Genomic DNA, 25,473 nt, shown 5'->3' on the forward strand with positions numbered 1-25,473 from the left:
TACAAAAAAGATCTTCATGACCCAGATAATCACGATGGTGTGATCACTGACCTAGAGCCAGACATCCTGGAATGTGAAGTCAAGTGAGCCTTAGAAAGCATCACTACGAACAAAGCTAGTGGAGGTGATGGAATTCCAGTTGAGCTATTTCACATCCTGAAAGATGATGCTGTGAAAGTGCTACACTCAATATGCCAGCAAATTTGGAAAACTCAGCAGTGGCCACAGGACTGGAAAAGGTCAGTTTTCATTCCAATCCCAAAGAAAGGCAATGCCAAAGAATGCTCAAACTACTGCACAATTGCACTCATCTCACACGCTAGTAAAGTAATGCTCAAAATTCTCCAAGCCAGGCTTCAGCAATACGTGAACCGTGAACTGTACTGAAGGAGTCAAGTTGAATACTTTAGTATGGAATTTCACTTTTAGGGAGTAGTCTTCTGTGCTAACATGATATGATTCCCATTTTGACATATGGGAAAATTGAGGCTTCAAGAAGTTTAGTGCACAGTCATGATCAGGATGGCCTCCCAGACTCCTGAGACCACCCAGCACTCTTACCACCCACGCTGCCTTTCACTGCTCCATGGTATGCATGACTAAAGCACATTTAATCTTTATGAATCATTTCTGAGACCCATGTTCAGGATGGTCTGTGATCTGTATTGTTGAGGTAAGATAAATTGTATCCACTGGAAGGTCAGCTGCTGAGTATATTGGGTTAAAGGAGCTAAGGAAGTAAATCACTCAGTGAGTGAACTTCGAAAGGCCAAGGTATTAAACTCCAAGTCAACCAGGATTTAATTTATTTGTTACTGAGGCAAATACCATTTTTACTGCATGCTAATAAAAGTCTTAGCTCTGTTGCCAAGATTCAAAAGAAATCTTAGTGGTCATTTTACCCTCCATTGGTAAGAAAATGGAGACTGTCAAATTCAGGAAGGCTAGAAGAAAGAGAATAATGGGGAGAATGCAGAGCACTTCTCCCCTCCCTTTGTCTGTCATCTCTCTTTTCAGGACAGATGGAATCACCTCATCTTCCTCATCTGGATCTTGGTGCTCTGGGAACAGAGATCTCTTCCTGTGGCCAGGATCCCCTTTGGATAGCCAGTTACTTTGGGCTAGAAGGTGGAAAACTCAGCATTTCTGCAGATGTCAAGCTCAACAGAGGAGCCCCTCTGCCCCGCTAGAGCCCTTGATTCCTTACCTTTGCTCATCCCAGGCTTCTCTTGCTTGTTTTCTTTAACTAGCAAGGCCACTGTCAACTACACATATGTCCAGTTCACTTAGACAAGGAGTCACTCAGAAAGCTTCTTCTCCTCCTGGAATTCCCTCTTCAGGTCTCAGAGGCAGGCCATAGTCCATGCTGGCTCCAACATCTCATGTAAAGACTACTTGTTTCAGGAAGGATGCCAGGCTTGGATTCATCTGGATGCCCTCATTCCAGGGTGCCTCCCCAGTTCAGGACAGTTACAAAGAGCTATGTACATGGGATCTACTTAACATCAGCATGGCACAGGGAAAGGGCACCAATTGGAGGAGTCAGCGGACTAGAGATCTAATCTTACTCTTATAGGTGCTGGAAGTGTAGCTTTAGGCCAATCACTTGACATCGCTAGGCTCAGTCTTTCTTATCTGCCTTACTGACCTCTTCCAGTAGTTTGTGAGATTCAAGAGGGCTGACATGTTCATTCATTGAATAAATTCTTATTGAGCAGGTTATCATCTGCTAGATCCTATGGGTACAGCTGTGGGTAAGAGGAGCTCAGTTCTCTCTCTCTTTTTTTAAATTTATTTTATTTATTATTTATTTTTGGCTGTGCTGGATCTTCAATGCTGCCTGCAGGCTTTCTCTAGTTGTGGGAAGTGAGGGCTACTCTTAGTTGTGGTGAACGGGGGCTATACTTTGTTGCAGTGCATGGGTTTCTCATTGCGGTGGCTTCTCTTGCTGTGGAATAAGAATGGTGACATCGTGTCACAAGAAGAGCATGTAGGATGGGATGTATTCTTGCAGCCATTTGTTTTGGTTATTTTTTGTTTTATTTGGTCATACCATGTGGCATGTGGAATCTTAATTCCCTGGCCAGGGATTGAACCTGTACCCCATGCAATGTAAGCAGACTATTAACCACTGGACTGCCAGGGAAGTCCCATGACAGCCATTTTTGGAAACTACAACTTGGTCCTTTATGATAATATGTAAATGCTCGGGTGAGTGCTGGGCAAATGGGAAGTGGTCAGCCAGCGTTAACTGTTTGCTGTTAGGTGCTTTGAAGGAAAATCATGTGATTTCTGATGACTCTGAGAAAGTCCAAAACATTATGCAAAGGTGAGGGATTTGTCTTTTTATTCTGTATTCCATGGTACCTTTATTTTCCCTTTAAGGCCATTTTAGCTTCAAGTTTCCCAAGAGCAGAGACCACACCTTCTTAACTTTGCTGGATTATTTCACTCTTTGATTTATTACCAGAAAATATGAGCTCCCTTATTAATTGTATAGATGAGATATAAAGGAGACATAAGATTGGCCTGTGAGAATGAAACTAGAAAATCAACACATGATGGATGCAGTCGTGGGTTTGTTTTATGGATTTAGTTATTATGCTTAGTTGCTCAGTCATGTCCAATTCTTTGTGACCCAACGGACTGTAGCCCGCCAGGCTCCTCTGTCCATGGGATTTTCCCAGGCAAGAATACTGGAGTGGGGTGCCATTTCCTTCTCCAGGGGATCTTCCTGACGCAGGGATCAAAACCCTCATCTTTTACTTGGCAGGTGTCTCCTGCTTGGCAGGTGGATTTTTTACCACTGAGCTATTTTTAGGTATTTATATATGTATATAAATACATATATATTATATATAAATATATGCATATTGCAAACCACCCCAAACCCAATGGCATAGAAGAATGATCATTTGATTGTTCAGGATTTTAGGCAGGCAGGAATTTGGGCATGGCTTGGCTGGGACACTCATCTTTGCTTTATCTGCTGTCAGCCATGGCATCTTAAGAATCAAGACGGCCTCATTCACATGTCTGGGTGCTGGCTGTCCACTGGGGCGCCTTGGTTCTTTCCTATGTGCCTTCTTATCCTCCAGGGTCTCTTTCTCTCCGTATGACCTCCCCAACAGGTTTGCTCACATTTCTTTCCAGGGAAACTGTTTCCTAGAAGTCAAAAATGGAAGTAAAAAATATGGCATATGACAGCAGTGGGCATCTGGACCCCCACCAGTTACCAGGCACTGTTCTAACAGCTTTATGTGGATTAACTCATTCCATCTTCACAGCAACTCCGTTAAGTAGGGTCTATCAGTAGCTCCATTATGCAGGTGGGCAAACTGAGGCAGAGAGTATAAATATTAATAACTTGCCTGGGGTTGTGCAGATCATTCATGTGCCCAGAGCCATGCCTATGGGTCATTCCTATGCTCTACTGCTATTTTTTAATTTTTATTTTTTAAAATGTATTTATTTTTTAATTGAAGGATAATTGCTTTACAGAATTTTGTTGTTTTCTGTCAAACATCAACAAATGTTTATTTTTTTAAATTATGGAAGTAATTTAAAAATGCTTCTAACACATTTACAGGAGTCTTGGAAAATATAGAACAAGATTACATATAGTTTCACTATACACTACAATTATTTTTTAAGTAGATAAATTAATTTTTAGTTGGATCTTCAATATCAAACTCTCAAAAATTAATAGAATAAATATACGGAGATGTAGAAGGATATAGTAGATTTGAAAAGCACTGTGAACCGATTCAATATAATTAAGATTTATATAATTTTCACACAACAGTAGGATACAAATTCTATTCAAGTTCCCATATACTGTAAACTAGGAGACACCAGAACATACTCAGGGACATAAAACAAGGTTCAAAAATTTCATCATCTAAAAACATTGAAATCATACAGAATCTGTTCTCTTATCACTGTGGAATTATGTTAGAAATCAATATCTAAAGATATTTGAAAATAACCCACATATTTTAAAATGCAGTGTGACACTTACCAATAGAGATCTTCAACTTGGTCATCAAAAGGCTCAATAAAGTTAGACTGAAAAAAACACAAAGGGTGTTGGCAAAGAAAGCATTTAAATGAGAAATTAGTATCAAAATGAGAAATTAATATTAAAGATACTTTAAACAAAATTTCATGTACTTGGAAATTAAATGTCCACTTTTAGATAATGAGTGTATCTAAGAAGACATAACAAGGAAAATTAGAAAATATTTGTAACAGAATAAAAATGAAAAGAGAATTTACCAGAATTTGTTGCATGCAGCTGAAGCTGCTCAATGCAGTGAAATACAATATGGAGTCCTGAATAAGGTATGAAAACAAATAATGCACTTGCATAAAATTTTGTGAAATTTGAACAAAGTCTATACTTTATCTACTGTCATTTCTTAAATTGCTGACTAGGCTCATAGACTGGGCCAGAATAGTCAAAATAATGTGGATAACAGCAGTTAAACTAATCCACTATTGAATGACTACTTCTAGCACAAGGGGCTTTCCAAAGCTTCTTTACCTCATGGACTCCTCCTTTCCACCCCAGAGCCCCGCAAGCTAGCTCTTACTCTCCTTATTTTGTAGACAAAAAAATAGACACAGAGAGGTCAAATTATTTGGATAATTTGCCCAGGCAAGATTTAATGGTAGCGGACTAACTTGCATTAACCAACCTGAAGAAAGGGTGTGTGGAAGGCGAGGGCGAGGGGACAGAGCCCCCAGAACTGCCTGTGGGGAGCAGCCTTCATCTACGGACATCTTGGCCCTGGGCAGGGTGAGGCCCGGGCTGGCGAGAGGCCATTGCTGTCCTCTGCCGGGTCACTACCTGGAGCCACTTCCTCCTTTGCCGTGGCTCCTTGCTCACCACACAGCCTTCTTCCTGTAACTCACCTTCCTGCACTGGGTGCCTGCAGGGAAAAGGAGCGCAGGCACACAGAGGCAGGGGTTCCAGTCTGTTGGGCACTTTACTCAGGACTTGCATACTTGCCATTCCCTTTGCATGAAACGCCTCTGATCTTGGCTCTAAGGAGGTGGCCTTGCCTTAGCTAAGTGGCCCTTCATCCTCATATTCCCCACACCTAACCCTGGTGTTTATCATTCTCTGTTAGCTATTTATAGATTAAAAAAATTAACAGGGACTTTCCTGGTTGTCCAGTGGTTAAGACTGCGCTTCCACTGCACGGGGCATGGGTTCAATCCTTGGTCAGGGAACTGGGATCCCTTGTACCACACAGAGCAGTCCCCCACCAGAAAAAATTAATAGACTCTTGTTTGCAGCAGTTTTGGGTTCAACACAAAGTGGAGCTGAAGGCATGGGACACTCCCACGAAAGCCCTCCCCGCTCCACCTCCCATACGCACCAGTGTGACACACTTATTTCCTCAATATCGACCAAAGTCCATAATTTACATAAGCAGACAGTTTTTGTTGTACATTTTATGGGTTTTGACAAATTTGTAATGGCATATAGCCAATAGTATAGGATCATTCAGAGTAGTTTTATAGCTCTAAAAATTCTCTGTCCTCCGCTTATTTATCCCTGCTTCTCCCAAACTCCTGGCAACCTTTGATATTTTCATATAGCCATAGTTTTGCCTCTTCCAGAATGTCATGTAGTTGGACTCATACAATATATAGCCTTTTCAGATGGGCTTCTTTCACTTAGTAATATGCATTTAATTTTCCTCCACATCTTTGCATGACTTATTAACTCATTTCTTTTTATTGCTGAATAATACTCCATTGTCTGGATGGACCACAGTTTTATTTATCCATTCCCCTTCAGAAGAACATCTTGGTTGCTTCCAAGTCTGGGCAGTTATGAATAAAGCTGCTGTAAAGTTTGGGTGCAGGCTTTTGTGTGGACCTAAGTTTTCCACTCCTTCGGGTAAATATCAAGGAGCTTGACTGCTGGATCACGTGGTAGGAGCATGTTCAGTTTTGTAAGAAACTGGCAGACTGTCTTCCAGAGTGGCTGTTCCATTTTATAATCCCCACCAGCAGTGAATGTGAGTTCCTATTGCTCCAGGTCCTCCCCACCACCTAGTGTTATTATGATTTCTGATTTTGTCCATTCGTAATAGTGGTGTAGAGGTATCCCATTGCTGTTTTAACTCACAGTTCCCTAATGACATGTGATTTTGTGCCTCTTTTCATAAGCTCTTTTCATATTTTTCATCTGCATTTTCTGTGGTGAGGTATCTATTTGTTCAGATTTTTCCTCCAATTTTTAATCATGTTCATTTTCTTATTACTGAATTTTAAGAGTCCTTTTTAAACATTTTAGTTAACATTCCTTTTCAGATATATCTTTTGTAAATATTTTCTCCCAGTCTGTGGCTTATTTTCTGATTCTCTGGATAGATATTTATTTTTTTCTCCCCAACTAGAATATATGTTCTACTAGATTAGAGACTTTTATTTATAGGTATTCATTAAATATTATCAATAAGGGAAGAAAGAAGAATGAATTAGCATTTTGGTCTGTGTATCAGTGTTTTATTACTCTGGTTGAAGTAAATCTACCCCTAAAAGAGAATCCACCCTCAGTCTGTTGACAACATCAAGTTTTGGAGCCTGATGAGGGAGAGTCTCAGACCTTGGGAAATTCATCAAGGTTTGCTATGGCCTTGGAAACCCTCCTGGGTACCAGCTGGCCTCTTCCCTTGGCACCATATTCTTTCTTGTTATACAGCTTCTTTCTATCAGCAGCAGATTGTATTTCTTATGGATGATGATGGGTTTTCAAAACTGAGACCCTCTCCCAACTATTTTGCCTTCTACAAAGGAGTACACAGTTATGTCCTGTTTTGCCAGTCCTGCGTCAAAGAGTTCCTAGGTCCTGCCTCAAAAGGGCCACCAGCACTGTTGTGGGGTTGTTTGTATGTAGCTCACTTGGCACTGGTCACTTTACTCTCCCTAGTTTCTTTTCCTTTTAAAAAAATTTATTAATTTATTATGGCTTTGCTGGGTCTTCACTGCTGTGTAAACTTCTCCCTAGTTGCAGCTAGTTGGGGCTACTCTCCGTGGTGCGCAGGCTTCTCATTGCGGTGGCTTCTCTTGCTGCAGTGCCCAGGCTATGAGGCGAGCAGGCTTTAGTAGTTGCAGCATATGTGTTGAGTATTTGCAGTAATTCAGTAGTTATGGTTCATGGGCTCAGTTGCCCCAAGGCATGTGGGATGTTCCCGGATCAGGGCTCAAACCCGTGTCTCCTGCATTGGCAGGCGAATTCTTTACCACTGAGCCACAAGGGAAGGCCTCTCCCCAGTTTCTGCTCTTCTACTCCAGCAGCCTCTGGACCCTGCTGGGCTGTGAGAGTTGATTTGGACCTGGAATTTGTGTTGCTATATCACCTTCCCAGAAATAGGTGTTCAAGATATTATGTGCTAATCTCCTAGCAACCTTTGCTGTCTTTGGAGCTAGGAAAAGGTAGATGGAAACAGATGGGTGTGGTGGTAACATTGATAATAGATAATTTTTTGAGCATTTAACATGTGCTAAGTCCCATGCTGAGTACACAGTAAATATTATCTAATGTAATCATCGGAAACTCGATAACACAGGCATGTGTGTGCTTAGTTGCTCAGTCGTGTCTGACTCTCTGTGACCCCATGGACTGTAGCCCATTAGGCTCCTCTGTCCATGGGGATTCTCCAAGCATGGAGAAAACCCAGGGAATTCTCCCTGGGTTGATTCCCAACCCGGGGATCACGCTCAGGTCTCCTACATTGCAGGCAGATTCTTTGCCATCTGAGCCACCAGGGAAGCTCACTTATTACTATTATCATCCCCATGTTTCAGGTGACCAAACTGAGTCACAGAGAGGGTAAGTACCTTTGCCAAGGTCATTCAACAAACAAATGGCTAAGTCAGGATTTAAGCTCAGACCCTGTGCCATGCTTTTGAACACCACACCATAGCCCTCTTGCCTGCTGCAAAAAGTATCTTCCTCACAACTTTGCAGAGCACACAAAATCGGCCTTTTGCACCTGTGATTCTGGCTGCCCTGCCTGAACCGTGGAGACTTCCCCAGGGGCACCCCCCGTTCTGGCATCCTTTTCTCTCCAGACTCTGCTGCTCCCCACAGAGCCTCCGTCCTCCCCCAGAAACTTGCAGACAGAGCCTCCGTCCTCCCCCAGAAACTTGCAGCTTCGAGGCAAAGGTGCCCTCATCTCCCCCTCCAGTCCTCCTGGAGCTCTTATTAGCAGTACCTTCTCATAAGCCATTCAAGGAGACCTTGCGGGTTCCAAAATACAGCATTTAAATAGTTTACTGCCTCATAAACAGCACTCTGCAAGGACGCTGCAGGCCTGTGTTGGCTGAAACTCTCAGTTCCTGTGTTTTCAGGTTTGGCTTTACCTTTCTCGGCTGCGGTTACTTTCTTATTCCGGGCAGGCTGACTTTTGTCAGGGCAAGGTTGATGTGGGGGCTGGCAGAGTGCCCCTCCTGTATTCCCATGTGTGATGAGGCACCAGAGGGATGTTCTTCTTCTCTCCTTCGTTCTGAGTGAGCAGGGTTTATCCAAGGGGGCAGTGGGGGCAGGAGAAAGAACTAGGAGACCTACAGAATACAAGAGTCACATCCTGAGGGTCCTCCACTAGAGTGTTTCCCAGGAGATCAGGAGTGGCTAACCATGTACATTAACCTCAAGTCCTCACATCCTCTGGTGTCCCCACCACAAATGAGAAAGTGGAGCCTGGGGAGTGACTGTCTCCAGTTATTATACAGCTAACAAGTGGATCTACTGAAGATGGTTCAAACAGATTTCACTTCACAAGGCGAGGGCGAGGTTAAGACTGATAAGGCACCTAGACAGGAGCAACCACAAGAAGTTCTGAACACCTACAAACCTAAAAGATCAAGGAGTGGAAAGAGTGGGACCAGAGATGGGTGAGAACTGGACCCATGGAGGTCGACCTAGAATCACAGAGGGACCCAGCCACTGCCAGGACCAGGATTCAAAGCAAGGAAGGAACAGGGAAGAAATATCCTGATTCTCATTTCTCCTGATCTCCCATCCACCCAGAGGCTCCCATTGGCCAAACCCATCCAGAACCCAGAGGATGCAGCCTAAAGGGGTCAGTCATCCAGGCACAGAGCAGGATGGAGGAGGAGGGGACATGTGTGTGCGTGTGTGCAAATGGAGTGCAACCAGCATAGCAGTGCAGCTGGATTTTGAGCCATGAGCTCTTAAGAGCCCTTGTCCTTTGTTGAGGTTCTTTCAAGCTGAGGTGCCCCTCCACCGTGCAGTAGCTGATGGATGCACTGGCCTGACTCGCCTCTTTATTAATTAGAATGATTCTTCTCCCCCTTTTCCCTTTCTCCTTCCCCCTGTAGGAGCCTCTCCCAGAGAATGAAATTGCCTAGGCCCAGGCTTCTGGCCAGCTGGATCCCATCACAGCCCTGACTGCTGATTTCATGTGTTTTTTGTTTACTTGTTTTTTCGGATTTATGCTTACATGGCTTGGTGATGGATCCTGGAGAATCACCTCCAATTTCTAACTGGCCATCTTCCCTTCTCACCCTCCACCTGCTTCAGTTCAGTATTTCCACCGAAGTCTTGCATTTCTCTGGATTTGACTGCCTTTACTATGAGTGGTCAGCCAATGGCATTACCACTGTCCTGTTGCTGTTCTTCTGGGCAGAGACTAAAGCTAGGTGAGTGCTCTGATCGCCCAGACCAGAGAGAAGCTGAAGCAGTGCTGACTGTCTTGGGTGGTACCCCAGGATCTAGTGTAAGACATGAAGGATGTCAAACACAAGGGGTGGTTGACTGGAAAGCATTAGAACACTGAAAGGTAATCCCTCTGATATGTAAGAAAGCCACTGTCAGGGCAAGAGGGACGGAGAAAAGTTTGTCTTCTACTGTGTCTAATGTGATACCAACAAGGTGTCTCTCTTTTCCTTGCAGTTTCTAGACCTGCTAAACCTGGCTGGTCAGACGTTTGTCCCAAAACACCATTCCTTGAGGCAGTGGGACTTCTGGATATCCCTGTCAGACCTGAGTTCTTACTTCTCACAGACTCCCCTCCACACACCCACCTGGATGCTGATCTCCAGTGTCTGTCTGTTTTGCATTTCAATCATCAGCTTTACAAAGGATGATTATGACAGTGACAATCCCGACATTTCCCACACTTGAGCTGCTGTTCCAAGTACTTTATAAATTTCACAGCACTGTTATTATCCCCATTCCCAGGTGAGGATAGCAGGCTTTAGCAAGATCACATGATTTGGCCAAGATCATAGTTCAGTTGGTAAAGAATCCGCCTGCAATGCAGGAGACCCTGGTTTGATTTCTGGTCAGAAGATATCCTGGAGAAAGAATAGGCTACCCACTCCAGTATTCTTGGGCTTCCCTTGTGGCTCAGCTGGTAAAGAATCCACCTGCAATGTGGGAGACCTGGGTTCAATCCCTGGGTTTGGAAGATCCCCTGGAAAAGGGAAAGGCTACCTATTCCAGTATCCTGGCTAGAGAATTCCATGGACTGTACAGTCTATGGGGTCGTAAAGAGTTGGACACGACTTAGTGACTTTCACTTCATTTCACTTCTTACACTAGTAAGTCTTACATAGATCCTGAATCCAAGCCTAGAGAAGCCTCCAGGGCCCACATCTAGCCATGACCCTGTATTGCCTATTGATGACAGAGGGTGAGTTTTTCTTTCTTCCATCTACTTTATAAAGCCTTTATTAAATTATAGTTGGTATACAATTAACTATACATATTTAACAATACAAACTGATGAGTCCTGACATATGTATACAGCCATGAAACCATTGCTATAATCAAGATAATGAATATGTCTATCACTTCCCGAAGCATCCTATGCCCCTTTGTAATCCATCCTTCACTCCCCCCCACCTTGTTCCTAGGCAACCAATTGTCTGCTTTCCATCTCTATAGATTAATTTGCATTTTCTAGAATTTTATATATGGAAACAGACAGCATGTAGTTTTTTCTTTTTTTTTTGGTCTGACTTCTTTCAGCATAATTATCTTGAGGTTCATCCATGTTATTGCACATGTCAATTCCTTCTTATTGCTGAATAGTGTTCCCCTCTACATGTATGCTATATTTGTTCATACTATATAAACTATATTTGTTCATATATACTATATTTGTTCGTCCATTTGCCTCTTGATGGACATTTGAATTGCTTCCAATTTTTGATGATTAGAAATAAAACTGCTAAGAAAACTCAGGTACGAGTCTTTTGTGGACATATGCTTTTATTTCCCCAGGATAAATACCTAGAGGTTGAACGGCTAGATCTCATAGTAGATACATATTTAATATGATAACACATGGCCAAACTATTTTCCAAAGTGCTTGTGCTGTGCTTTACATCCCTCCCAGCAGTGCATGAGGAGTTCTAGTTGCTCCTCTTTCTTGCCAACATTTTGTATAGTTGTTATTTAAATTTTAGACATTCTAGTAGGTATATCGGAGAAGGCAATGGCACCCCACTCCAGTACTCTTGCCTGGAAAATCCCATGGATGGAAGAGCCTGGTAGGCGGCAGTCCATGGGGTCGCTAAGAGTCGGACACGACTGAGCGACTTCACTTTCACTTTTCACTTTCATGCATTGGAGAAGGCAATGACAACTCACTCCAGTGTTCTTGCCTGGAGAATCCCAGGGACAGAGGAGCCTGGTGGGCTGCCGTCTATGGGGTCGCACAGAGTCGGATACGACTGAAGTGACTTAGCAGCAGCAGCAGCAGCAGTAGGTATATACTTTCTCACTGTGGTTTTAATTTACATTTTTCTGATGACTAGTTATGTTAGGCATCTTTTCAGGTCTTATTTGCCATCTGTTTATCTATTTTAGTGATATGTCCTTTCAGATGTTTTGCTCATTTTAAAAACAATTAGATTGTTTGTCATCTTATTGAGTTGTAAATGTTCTTTATATATTCTAGAACATGTCCTTTTTCAGATAAGGTTTTGCTACTTTTCACATGCAACCTTTTCATTTTTATAACAGTCTCTTTTAAAGAATGAAAGTTTTATTTTTTATTTTTCATTGAAGTATAGTTGATTAACTGGAGAAGGGAATGGCAATCCACTCCAGTATTCTTGCCTGGAGAATTCCAAGCTCAGAGAAACCTGGTGGGCTACAAGTTCGTGGGGTCACAAAGAGTTGGACACGACTGAATGACTAACACATACATAGTCGATGAACAATGTTGTTAATTTCTAGTGTACAGCAAAGTGATTCAGTTATACATATACATATATCCATTCTTTTTCATATTCTTTTCCATTATAGTTTATTCTGAGATATTGAATATAGTTTCCTGTGTTACAGTAGGACCTTGTTGTCCATCTATTTCATATGTAGTAGATTGTATCTGCTAATCCCAAACTCCTAATTTATCCCTCTCCCACCCCATTTCCCCTTGGTAATCGTAAATTTGTTTTCTATGTCTGTGAGTCTGTTTCTGCTTTGTAAATAAGTTCATTTGTATTATATTTTATATTCCACGTGTAAATGATATTATATGATATTTGTCCTTCTCTGTCTTGCTTACTTCACTTAGTGTGATAACCTCTAGATCCATCCATGTTGCTGCAAATAGCATTATTTAATTAATTTTTATGACTAATATTCCATTGTATATATATGCCATATCTTCCTTATCCATTCATTTGCAGATGTACATTTAGGTTGCTTCTATGTCTTGGCTATTATTAATCGTACTGCAACGAACATCGGGGTGCATATATCTTTTTGAGTTATGATTTTCTCTGGATGTATGTCCAGGAGTGGGATTATTGAATCATACGGTAGTTCTATTTTTAGTTTCTTAAGGAACCTCAATAGTGACTGTACCAATTTACATTCCCATCAGCAAGTAAGAGGGTTCCCTTTCAAAAAACAAAAGTTTTGAATTTTCTTTCACACTTTGTGGGGTTTTTTCCTCTGGCAATTATCTGAAGAGAAGCTATCTCTTTTGTTATTATGATTATTGTGGTAAAATATATACATAACACAAAAGTTCCCATTTTAACTAATTTTAAGTATACAGTTCAATGGCATTAAGTACATAACACTGTTGTAGTTTGTATTTTTTTCAATCCTTTTAAAGAATTTTTGGCAACCTCAAGGTCACTAAGACTTTCTCCTGTGTTTTCTCTGAAAGATTTCACAGCTTTAGTCCTTACAGATCAGTTCAGTTCAGTTCAGTCGCTCAGTCGTGTCCGACTCTTTGTGACCCCATGAATCGCAGCATGCCAGGCCTCCTTGTCTATCACCAACTCCCAGAGTTCCCCCAAAATCATACGCATTGAGTCGGTGATGCTATCCAGCCATCTCATCCTCTGTCGTCCCCTTCTCCTCCTGCCCCCAATCCCTCCCAGCATTAGGGTCTTTTCCAATGAGTCAACTCTTCGCATGAGGTGGCCAAAGTATTGGAGTTTCAGCCTCAGCATCAGTCCTTCCAATGAACACCCAGGACTGGTCTCCTTTAGGATGGACTGGTTGGATCTTGCAGTCCAAATCTGAGGTTAAATTGTATGTATGAAACAGACAAGGTTCATTTTTGTATAGGGTTAAACACTTGTTCCCACTCCAGTGTTCTTGCCCGGAAAATCCCAGGAACAGGGGAGCCTGGTGGGCTGCCATCTATGGGGTCGCGCAGAGTCGGACACGACTGAAGCAACTTAGCAGCAGCAAACACTTGTTCCTGCACCATTTGTTGAACAAACAATCCTTTTTTCGTTGAATTATACTGACACTTTTGTCAAAAATCAATTGGTTGTTTTTAACTATTTTCCTGGTTTGTTTTTCACTTTAATTCTGGACAAGGTGCCTTCTGATTTTTACATACTCTTCCTGTATAGACTCCCTCACTTGTCAATCCATACTGATCTGGCTCTGACCTTCCTTCCTCACTGTTTGATAGATTTCTAGTGGTATTTTCCAGATATGACCTAATTCTTGCCTATCCCCTAAGCTGCAGTCAGCCTTGCTGCAGACTCTCTTGTCTGGGCTTAGTGCCCAGCACCTGGGTCCTGCTGTTGCCCACAGTCCTGGCACCATCAGAGTCCTGGAGGGTGAGGGCTGCAGATGGGCCCAGCTCAGGGCCCAGAGAGCGGACTTTCCCAGCCTTTCATAACTTTCCTAGTTATTCAGGAAACCCTGATATAGGAGTCTAGAGATCCAACCCTCATAGCAATAACATAAGTACCAGGTCTTCTCAAGACTTCCCTGGTCATTGCATGCATGCTTGCTAAGTCACTTCAGTTGTGTCCAACTCTTCTCAACCCCATGAACTGTAGGCCACCAGACTCTTCTGTCCATGGGATTCTCCAGGCAAGAGTACTGAAGTGGGTTGCAATGCCCTCCTGCAGGGCATCTTCCAGACCCAGGCATTGAACCTGCATCTCTTACATCTCCTGCAACGGTAGGCAAGTTCTTTACCACTAGCACCCTCTGGGAAGACCCCACTGGTCATTGAGGGCCCATTAAAACCAAAAACAAGATATTGCAGAAAAAAATATTGATGGATAAAACTGAACAAGGGGAATGCAGAGCCATTCTCCCATAAGGAAAGAAAACCTTATTAAACCTACCTATTCAAGGATAGCACTATGGAGTCCTTCTGACCTTACGTGATTTAGAAGCAGAGGGACCACAGTGGTGATTTTTGTCTAATCAGCCATCATGCCTGATGAACAAAACTGGGGAAAACCTTGAGGATGAATTCCCTATATCGTTTAGGCTTCTTTACTAACCTGGAAGACAGGGACAGTGGCTCAAGTTTGTGGAGAGACATCACTCTGTATCCCTCAGGGTGGATCCAGGGGATGTTGATCTCAGCAGTGACTGTGCAGCTTGCCTCCCAGACTGTTCATGGAAGAGTCTGCAAGAGGGACTTCTGGAAGGATTTTGTTTTGAATTCAGTTAAAAGGAGACACTGCATAGAACATCCAAATCAAAGGTAAGGCTTTATTATGTGGCAAAAACATTTTCCACAAGGAATAAGGAATACCTGTCGTCAGCATATGTTCAGGGGAGCATTTGAGGGAGGCTGTATCTTAGCACAAATATCTCTCCATTCCTAACAGGCTGGAAAGGCAGACGCCATGAAAGAACATGTCTTGCGTGGGCGCTGGGCTCTGAGTCGTTTCTCCAGCCACTAGCCATGCTTAGGCTCTTGCCTTTGTGAGCCAACAGCTCTAGTCTGGGAAGTGGTCAGATGTGAAGAAAGAGTTTTATTTTAGTGTTGAATGAACCTACCTGGTTCATTCAGGGATGACCCCATTGACAAAAGTCCCAACCCAGGGGTGGGGACCACCTCCGGCAGGAAATCACATGGTCCACTTCCCTGGAGATGCACACAGCCTGCTTTGCTTGTGGACAGAGAGTAGCTGGATGTGATTGAGGTCATAGAATGAAGGAAGGAAGTAGGCATGAATTAGCATCACCACGTACTCATTTGCCACCTGGCCGTGGGTCTTGTCCTGGAAAAATTAGACCAGTGCTCTTTTCCAACTTGCTTGTGAGCAGAGGCAGATCAAAGAGGCTTATGCTGGAGGTTGACTCTGACATTCTGGGATGTTAGGGACTTCATCTCTTCTCAGGCTATCACTTCCCCAACAATAAGTGCTGTGAGTACAAGCAGGGAGAGGTAACCTTCACTGCTCTGGGAAGTGGTAAGGGTGAGAAAACTGATAGAAAAGTTTTTCACGGTAAGTAAAATCTAATTAAAAATGAAGCATTTTATAAACAATATAATCATTAGGGAGTTAATATCCAAAGCATAAACAGCTCATACAACTCAACATAAAAAAAAAAAAAATCCTGCAAACAATCTAATTTAAAAAATGGGTAGAAGACCTAAACAGACATTTCCCTGAAGAAAATATACAGATGGTCAGCAGACACATGAAAAGATGCTCAGCATCAGTAATCACCAGAAAAATGCAAATCAAAAGCACAATGATATATCACCTCACACCTATCAGAGTGACTATCATCAAAAAGACCACAAGTAACAACTGTTGGGGAAGATATGGATTAAAGGGAACTTGTACACTGTTGGTGGGAATGTCAGTTGGTACGGCCACTGTGGAAAATAGTATGGTGGTTCATCAAAAAACTAAGAATAGAACTACTGTATGATCCAGAAATTCCAATCCTGGGTATATATCCCAAGAAGATGAAAACATGAATTCAAAAGATATATGCATCTCAGTGTTGAAAAGATATATGCTTCCCAGTGTTTATTTACAAGTGCCAAGATATGCAAGCAATCTAAGTGTCCATCAATAGATGAATGGATAAGGAGGATGTGGTACACACACACACACACACACAATGGACTACTACTCAACCATTAAAAAGAATGAAAATTTGCCATTTGCAACAACATGGATAGATTTGGAGGAAAGTATGCTTAGTCAAGCAGAGAAAGACAAATACTATATAATATCACACATGGAATCTAAAAAATAAAACTAGTAACAAAAAGACAAAAGAGAAACATACTCATAGATACAGAGAACAAACTAGTGGTTAGCAGTGCAGAGAGGGAAGAGAGGAGGAGCAAGACAAGGGAAGGAGACTAAGAAGTACAAACCACTATGTATAAAATAAATAAGCTACAAGAATATATTGCACAGCACAATGCACATAGCCAATAGTTTATAGTGACTGTAAATGGATTATAATCTTTAAAAATGCTGAATCACTATGTTGTACACCTGAAACCTATATAATAATTGTAAATCAACTATACTGCAATAAAATAAAGAAAAGTATGAAAAAAGAGGCATTTTAGGACATACTTCCCTGTGTGCCCAAGTTTCCGATCAGACTCACTGGTAGGCAGATTAAACTGAGGCTTTTGTGTTTGAAATCCAAATGATGTTATAAGAAAAACACATCTTTGGAGTCAGATACATCTGGATTTAAATCCTCACCCCACATCTATCACCTGAGTGGGTTTGGGAGGTCATTTACCTTTGTTGTAATCTGTTAAGCCACTCTCCCTCACAACTCATTGGGTTGTCACTGAAGATAAAATTTGCAGGCCCTGCTTAAATCACCCATCTGCAATAGAATTAAGGAGTTTCAAAGGGAGCTTTCATAAGCCAATAGGGAACTTTCTGACTTAAAAAAAAAAAAAAAAAAACTGCTTGAGTGGACATGAAAGAGGATGTCGTAAAGAGCTCTCGAGAATTCTGTGTTTTCATTTTTGTTTTTGAGAAGCACCTTGATTGAGGGAGAAGGCAGTCTCTGAGTCTAGGGGAACCTCTGTGGTGGTTGCTGGGGCAAGAGCAAAACCTATCTCAGAGAGTTTCTGGCCATTTCACTCCAGACTCACATCCTTCAACGCTGGGGACCCCAGTGTATAAATATATTAATACTGCATGTTATTGTATTATATGCTGTAATATTTAATAGAATCAGTAACTCTTCTTTTCTTTCATAATCACTGTTTTGATTCCACAAGCAAAATATTGTTGGCCATGTAATAAAGTGGTACATTGAAGCCTTGTGGGTTTGATTTGATTCAAATACTGACACCATGCATAGAGACCATTTTAAACTATGTGGGCAAGGCTGGCAAGTACTGGTCAAGGACAGCTACTAACCTGGGGTCAGAGTGGACCACAAGTTGGACAAGCTAAAGATGTATGTTGTCCCTTAGGGACCCTGAAAATTGCCAGAATTATTTGGTAATAGGGACCTGAAGGTCTTTCAATGGGTTTGCAGCTGGGGCAGCTGTCTCTCAGGTGCCTGCCATGGGATAGATAAAAATATCCTGGTTGTCTGTTTTCATAACTTATAAAGTAGTTCCAGGAAGCAACCATCTTCAAGGGCAATTAGAAAGCTCGTAGATTTCTCCAGTGCTAGGCAGCATTGAAGCAAAGTGAAACATTTCCAAGAAAGGGTTCTGGGGAATTTGTGTAAGGCAATCTCTCTCTAACAGCCCTGCTCCCCAGAGAACCCTGATCCCACAAAGGCCACACTTTTGGGCTTTCATCGGTTTAGAAAGATATATTTATACGTTTATGCACTTTTATTTCTGTTTGTTTCTCTTTGATTTTAAAAGTATTGTTTTTTGGTGTATATACTTCAGTAGCCTTTGAGTTTTACTTCTAGAAACAAATATAAAAAGTGATTGTTTACCCATCTATTAAATAGCCAAAATCCAAAACAGTAGCAACATGAAATGTTGGTGAGGCTATGAGACAACAGAAACTTTCACTCATTGCTGATGACAGCGTAAAATGTTACAACCACTTTGGAAGACAGTTTGACAATTTCTTATGAAAGTAAACATACTGTTACCATAGGATCTAGCAATTGCACGCCTTGGTATTTACTCAAAGGATTTGAAAGCTTATGTTTATGCGAAAACCTGTGCTTGATGTTTACATCAACTTTATTTATAATTGCCCAAATTTGCAAGCAACTAAGATGTCCTCCAGTAGGTGACTAGATAAGCTAGTACATCATACAATGGAATATTGTTGTTGTTTAGTCACTAAGTTGTGTCCAACAGTTTGTGACTCCACAGACTGTAGCCTGGCAGGCTCCTCTGTCCATGAGATTTCCCAGGCAAGAATACTGGAGTGGGTTGCCATTTCCTCCTCCAAGGGATCTTCCCTACCCAAGATCCAACCCATGTCTCCTGCTTGGCAGGCGGATTCTGTACCTCTGAGCCACCTGGGAAGCCCACAATGAAATATTTTTCAGTACTAAAGAGAAATGGGCTTCCAGGCCATGAAGAGATATAGAGGAGCCTGAAATGCATATTACTAAGTGAAAGAAGCCCATCTGAAAAGTCTATATACTGTATGATTCCAACTATATGGCATTCTGCAAAAAGCACAACTATGAAGAAAATAAAAAAGATCAATAGTTGCCACGGTCTAAGGAGGGAGGGATGATTCGGTGGAGCACAGAAAATTTTTAGGCCAATGAAGCTATTTCTGTATGATACCATAATAGTAGAGACATGCCATTGTACAATACATTGGTCTCAACCCATAGAATGTACAACACCAAGAATGATCTCTAATGTTAGCTATCCACTTTGGGTGATAATGATGTATCGATATACAATCACCAGTTGTGACTGCTGTTCCATTCTGGTGGTGGATGTTGATGATGGGGAAGGCTGTGCATGTGTGGGGGTATATGGGATATTTCCCTCTGTACAACGATAGATGTATCCTCTCAATCTTGCTGTGAGACTAAAACTGCTGTGAAAAATAGTCTATTTTTTTTTAAGTGATTCTGGTTCTCATGGCTGCAGTCAGGGAAAAAAACCCATCCACCCAAAGTCTGACAAACCTCCAGATTGAAAGTGGCAGTGAAGAGAAAGGAGGTCAAAGCACTGGGCTGCCCAGTTCACACCTGTTTTGTGCCCTTCACTCTGCCAGGTGTTGATAGAGCAAAGAATAGACAAAAGTCCTTCCCCTCGTGGAGCTTACTTTCCAGCTTTCTTACATTTCCATGTGGGAGACAGCATGGTCAGGGGCCCTGAAGTGAGAGTGGTGTGCCCTGGGTATTGGAGCAGCAGCGAGGATGTCTGTGTAGCGGGGGCAGAGGAGTCAGAATGGGGAGGAGCAGGGAAGGTGGCGGAGGGATGGGGCCAGACCGTGTGAAGGCCATGGGTAATGCTTTCACTTTACTGAGTGGTAGTGAGGGAGCTGTTGGGAGGACATGAGCAGAGGAGTGATGTGGTCCAGCCTACCCTATCACAGCATCCCCCTACCTGGCTGCTGCTTGGGGAACAGACTCTAGGGGCGCAAGTGGAAGTGGTGCCCCCAACAAAGACGCTGCTGCTATAGTCTGGGCCGAAGACCTTGGTGGCTGGACCAGAGTGGTGGGAACGATGGTGGTTAGAGGCATTGTTCCGGTTACAGACGTGCTTTGAAGGCAGTGCTGGGAGGATTTGCTGACAGGTGGACTCTGTGACACCACATGGTCCTAACTTGGTCTAAACTCTGTTTTCATTTAATGGCAGATATTGGACCTGCAGGATCTCAGGACAGCAAGCATCAAATCCTACTCACACAAAGTTACAAATGGGGATTTTTCTGGAAGAATATGCAGACCACAAGGAACAACTTTAGAACTGGGTTCTGAAAGGATGAGTCTGGGATCTTAGAACCAGAAATTAACCTTCAGGTAAGGCCCTTTTCATGATATGAATAGCTCTAGCAGTCTTGATTCAGGTTTCAGATTTCAGTGGAAGAGCCAGTAGGACTACACTGGGCCACGTGGTTAATGCTAGATAGCCACCGGATGGAGGGGTGGGTGGGGAGAGGGTAGGGAAATGTACTTCACAAGAGTCAAATTAGGTGTTGAGATCAAAAGAAAGAAGGGGAAATGGGTACCGGAAAAAAGCCCCACAGATACTTATACTCAATTCCAGCATAGAGTTTAAGAGGAGAAGGAAACAGAGGCTCTGGTTTTGACTGACCAGGGAGTGGGCAGGAAAGGAAGTCAGCTGGTTCCTTCTGGGTTAATTTGAGGAAAGAGTATAGCCGGGTCTGGCCTCTGCTGCTCACTGGCTGCGCTACTTCAGGCCAGGACTTCACCTCTCTGGCTCCAGGCTCCTGTGGACTAGAGTGAATGCTGTAAACCTTGTCTTCATCAAAGACAACCTTGATGATTTTTCCCCTCCCCCTTCCCCCAAACCTTTCACATTACTTCACGGCCTTATCTTGTGGAAGTGCGCAACGTGCATTAGGCTTCTTGAAATTTCCAGACCAGCTGAGGAGGGGGAGTGTGGACATGGTGTTAAAGGAGGCTTGAAGCAGGGAGTGAATCGAACAGGCAAGGTCCATTTCAGGGCACCACAGCAGCATTTCTTAGGGAGAATTGAGGATATTTTCATAGTCTCTCCTATTGTTCATTTTCCACCTCTGATGAGATGAAAGGAACTGGATCTCTGGTTTGATCTACCCAGTGCCTTCTAGGCTTCAGGATACTGTTGAATTCCCTACTGGGGGTGACTTGCAGGCTCTAAATATTAACACAGCAAATCGCACTGGATTTCTCCCCCATCCACACTGAGCCCTGCATTTGAAGTCCAGCCCACTTACGTTTCATATCATCCTACTTAGCCCTTGATTACATATTGCCTTGAATTGTTCTCCAGGCCACTCCTATCAGAGCCTCCCACCTTTCAGCCTGCCCACTCCTACCTCCCAGTATGCTGGGTTTACAATCTCCATAAAACCTACAGTCTCTTTCCCTTGCCATGTTCTGTCATTGAATCAGAACCCCACCCCCGACTTCCTCATTTCCTTCTGAATTTAGCCTAAGCTTCAGGAGCCCTGTCTTCATGCTCCTTTGCCTGAACCCTCCCTCTCCTCTGCGGGTCCTGCTGCCCCTGTCTGGCTGTCCCCTAGCCTGCTCAGGCCAGCTCTTTCTTTGTGACATCTGGGCTCCTGGGCTCCAGAGCTGTGCTGGAGAAAATCCGCAGCCCACGCAGACTGGCATTACTACAGAGTCATCTGCCGTCACCATGGGGCCACCAAGCAGCCTGGAAACCCATTTGAAGTCCCTGCCAGCAAACTTGTCCTTTCCCCATAGTGGTTCTTCTTAGCATTTCCCACTCCTTGAGCTTTGCTGAAAAAATAGAGGCCATTAGGTAGGAATTCCCTTATCCTTATGTCTGCCCCTCCCCCGTCCTGCTTCACCCTCCCTGCCTCCCTGCATCTGAGAGGCTGTGGGACTCTCTTTTCTGGCTAAAGGGAACCCCTTCTGAGAGCGCCTCAGCCTTCTGAGAGGCGTCATGGGTTCTCTATCTCCTCTAGCTTCCGTTTCTCTCGCTCATCTTGTCTTTCTCCTGAGTACATAAATATGTTCCCGCTCCATCCATGTTAGACCTCCTTCCCAAGCCAAACCTCATGGTATGCTCAGTGGGGCCGTACTCACCATGACCAAAAGAGTGTGCAGGGGACACATCGTCAGATCCATGGTCACTTTCAGTCCTATTCTTTGACTGTGCTGAAGTTGAGACACTTCTGACTCCTTTCTCTTCTCTCCCTCGATTGTCACCTCTGTGAACACTTGGTTCTCCTGCTCCCCGCCCCCCACCCATTCCCACCTTACACTCTGCTTCTCCCTGGGGCTCTCCTGCCACTGGCTTACCTGCTCCTCCGCTGGCCGCCTTCTGTCTGGTTGTGCACCTTAGTGCATTTCTGTCCTCAGTCTGGGATGCCCATTCTCCTTCCTGCAATCTCACCAGGACAGTTCCTGTTCATCTCTTAGGGATCAACTCAGGTGTGGCCTCATCTGTAAGTCAGTCTTGCATGATCACACCTCATCCAGATTCTCAAAATACTGCGAGGGTGTCTTAGTCTTAGCACTTATCACACTTTACTGAAATTATCTACCTCTTTGTATCTGCTCCAGTAACCTGTCAGCTCCTTGATGTTGGGGACTGGGCCTCTTAGCTCCTATATGCCTGGCACAGCTTGCTCAATTCATTCATGTTTACTAAATGAGCAAATGAGTTAATGTATTAGTTACTAGTCTCAGCTAGACTATTCCAGGGTAGTAGATGTGATTGGTCTTCTCAGAGCATAGTCAGGTGATTATATATATATATATATGAAGTGAAGTGAAGTGAAGTGAAGTGAAATGAAGTCGCTCAGTCATTTCCGACTCTGCGACCCCATGGACTGTAGCCTACTAGGCTCCTCCAAGCATGGGATTTTCCAGGCAAGAGTACTGGAGTGGGTTGCCATTTCCTTCTCCAGAGGATCTTCCTGACCCAGGGATCAAACCCAGGTCTCCCGCACTGTAGGCAGACACTTTACCATCTGAGCCACCAGGGAAGTTTTATATATATATGTGTGTGTGTGTATATTTATATAAAAATATTTTAATTGTGGTAAAACACATATAAAATAAAGAATTAAAGTGTACAGCTCAATGACATTTAGTGCCTTCACAATGCTGTGCAGCCTTCTCCACTTTCTAGCTTCAGAACATTTTTATCACCTTCAAAAGGAGACCCTATACCCAATGAAGAATGAAGCAGTCATTCTTTATTCCTGTCTCCCCTAGCTTCTGGGCACCACTAATTTGCTTTGTCTCTGTGGATTTGCCTGGTCTGGATATTTCATATAATAGAAATCATACAATATGTGGTCTTTTATATCTGGTTTATTTCACTTAGCATAATGGCTTTCAGGTTCATTCCTGGTGTAACATGTACCACTTCATTTCTTTTTTATGGGCAAGTAGTATTCCATTGTGTGACTAAACAGCTATACTACATTGTCTAGCTACTCATCAACTAATGGACATTTGGGTTGTTTTCACCTTTTAGCTCTTGTGAATTGTGCTGCCATGAAAATTTGTGAATGAGTTTTTGTTTGAACACTTGTTTTGAATTCTTTGGGGGTATATAGCTAGAAGTTGAATTGTTGAGTCATATAATAATTCTATGTTTAATCTATTGCTGTTGTTGTTGTTATACAGTCACTCAGTCGTGTTTGACTCTCTTGCAACCCCATGGACTGTAGCCTTCCAGGATCCTCTGTCCATGGGATTTTCCAGGCAAGAATACTAGAGTGGGTTGCCATTTCCTTCTCTATGTTCAATCTGGTGAGGAACCATCAAACTGTTTTCCTTAGCAATTGCATCATTTTACATTTATATTCATATAGCATTTACATTATATGAGGATTCCAATTTCTCTACATTCTTGCTAACATTTTATATTTTCCTTTTTTTTTTTTTAGCATAGCCATCCTAGTGGGGATGAGTGTTAGATATATTTCAAAGTACATGCTCAGCTTAAATGATTCCTATCTACAGATGCCTTATTGTCAGCTGTAGAGAGTAACTCCCAACAGCTGTTTACGTCTAATGGGACCTTGACTCCTGGTCACAGTTGATTGGGTCAGGAATTCCTGAGCCGATCTGGCCCAAAAGAGTTCCTTCCATGGGAGCTTCGTTTGAGAAAGAGGGATGGAGGGGAGAGAGACTGGGTTCATATGGCTGAGATATGAACTTTAGGAGCTGTGGGGGCCTGTCTTTGATCCTACATGTGGACAGAGTAGCAGAGGGAACTCCCTAGGGAAAAAGAATGGACACAAATACTCAGAGAGAAACAGAAATAAAAGCTGGGGAGAACACATATCCCCTGAGTTTCTGACAGTTACAAGTTCCCAGTTCTGAGTTTTCCTGGGGCCTGAGGCATTTTTGCCCCTAGGGTCTGTAAATCACCTTCCATCCTAACACGGGTGAGCCAACTTTGGTGAATTTCTATTTCTTGAACATAATAGAATCCAGGGCAGCAACCATTCATGGCTACTCTCACCGTCTACTTGACTGAAGAGGGGCCTTCACACTGTAGGTCAGAAGAAAATATCTATAAAACCACTTCCATCTTTTTTTCTCATAAAAATCTGTTCTTGTGTCCTCATTGACATTGGCTTTGCCCACCAACCCAATGTACACTTGGAGGCAAATCGAATATATTAACCTCATCTAATATTCATGAAACATCCCCAAGGGCAGGGTGTCCAGCACTTTGCTACCACTTTGATGTGACTCTTGGCATCTGTTCTAGATTTTTTCCCCTCAATAGCAGAGCTCTTTTGTTCAGCTCTCCAAGTGTCATGTTTTCTTGATTTGGTGATCACTCTAAACTTTCCCACTCTCACAGAGCTTTTCGAGGGCAGCAAGGTAACATGGCATGGCGAAAAGGACGCTCAACAGGGAGTTTTGCGGAACCAAATTCCGGTCCTATTCCTGTACTCACTTCGCTCTGCAATGCTGAGTAAATCATGAGATGCTCTTGATCTGTTTTCCCATCTGTGGAAGTGGGAGAGAAAAATAATACTTTCTCTGCCTACTTCACAGAGACACCAGCTAAAATTAGGTCATGGATGTGAACATTCTATGAGGCAAAAATATAGAAATTGCTGTATCTAAAGTGGCAGTGAACTCTCTTGATTTCTATCCCACTCTCAGACATCAAGTTCAAGGTCCTCACTTAATATTACTTGGATTTAACTCTAGTTTTTTTTCTCTTTTATTTTAAGATATATTATGACTGTATTAAAAACCTAGAGAGCCCCTGAGAGCTGGGGCCCTCTGCAGACTCCTCTGTGGCTTGGGGTGTCTCAGAGGGTATGCTGGGATAGGACGGATGCCTTGGAAAATTCACCACAGTTCCAGCTCTGTAAGGAGACAGGACAACTATATGTAAGGTGGAAGCCTGGGTGAACATGCAGGAAAGGTGAGTGGTCCTCCCCCACACCACGGCTGCACGACAGCGAAGGCAACCCTTGGGCTCTACCTTGCAGTTTTTTGCTTGCATGTTAGACAGATGGTGTTGGTAGGTGGAGACTGAGGAAAGTCATTTGGAAAGAGTTATGCCTTTTCTTCTGCTAGGACTTCAGTGTTGGTTTTTTGTTAACGCCTCATGAGTTAGACTGCCTTGGAGGTTT

At 43.0% G+C, this 25,473-nt stretch overlaps 2 long non-coding RNA genes across 3 annotated transcripts in view; one reads left to right on the plus strand and one right to left on the minus strand.

The window, feature by feature from the left end:
- Positions 1-25,473, plus strand: part of LOC147363358 (uncharacterized) — a 45,995-nt gene that overhangs the window by 17,489 nt on the left and 3,033 nt on the right. For both annotated transcript variants that reach the window (XR_015137006.1, XR_015137007.1), the window contains exons 2-3: positions 20,019-20,182; positions 25,066-25,262. This is a non-coding gene — a long non-coding RNA (uncharacterized LOC147363358). The remainder of the gene's footprint in view (positions 1-20,018; positions 20,183-25,065; positions 25,263-25,473) is intronic.
- On the minus strand, positions 2,959-4,343 carry LOC147363359 (uncharacterized). The gene is made up of 3 exons (XR_015137011.1): positions 4,279-4,343; positions 4,022-4,068; positions 2,959-3,165 (listed from the first exon to the last, which is right to left on the minus strand). It is a non-coding gene; the product is annotated as an uncharacterized LOC147363359 (long non-coding RNA).

Source organism: Bos grunniens, chromosome 11 (assembly GCF_055505025.1).
Source record: "Bos grunniens cultivar Pamir isolate PY7600 chromosome 11, Bosgru_T2T1.0, whole genome shotgun sequence".
NCBI lineage: Eukaryota > Metazoa > Chordata > Mammalia > Artiodactyla > Bovidae > Bos > Bos grunniens.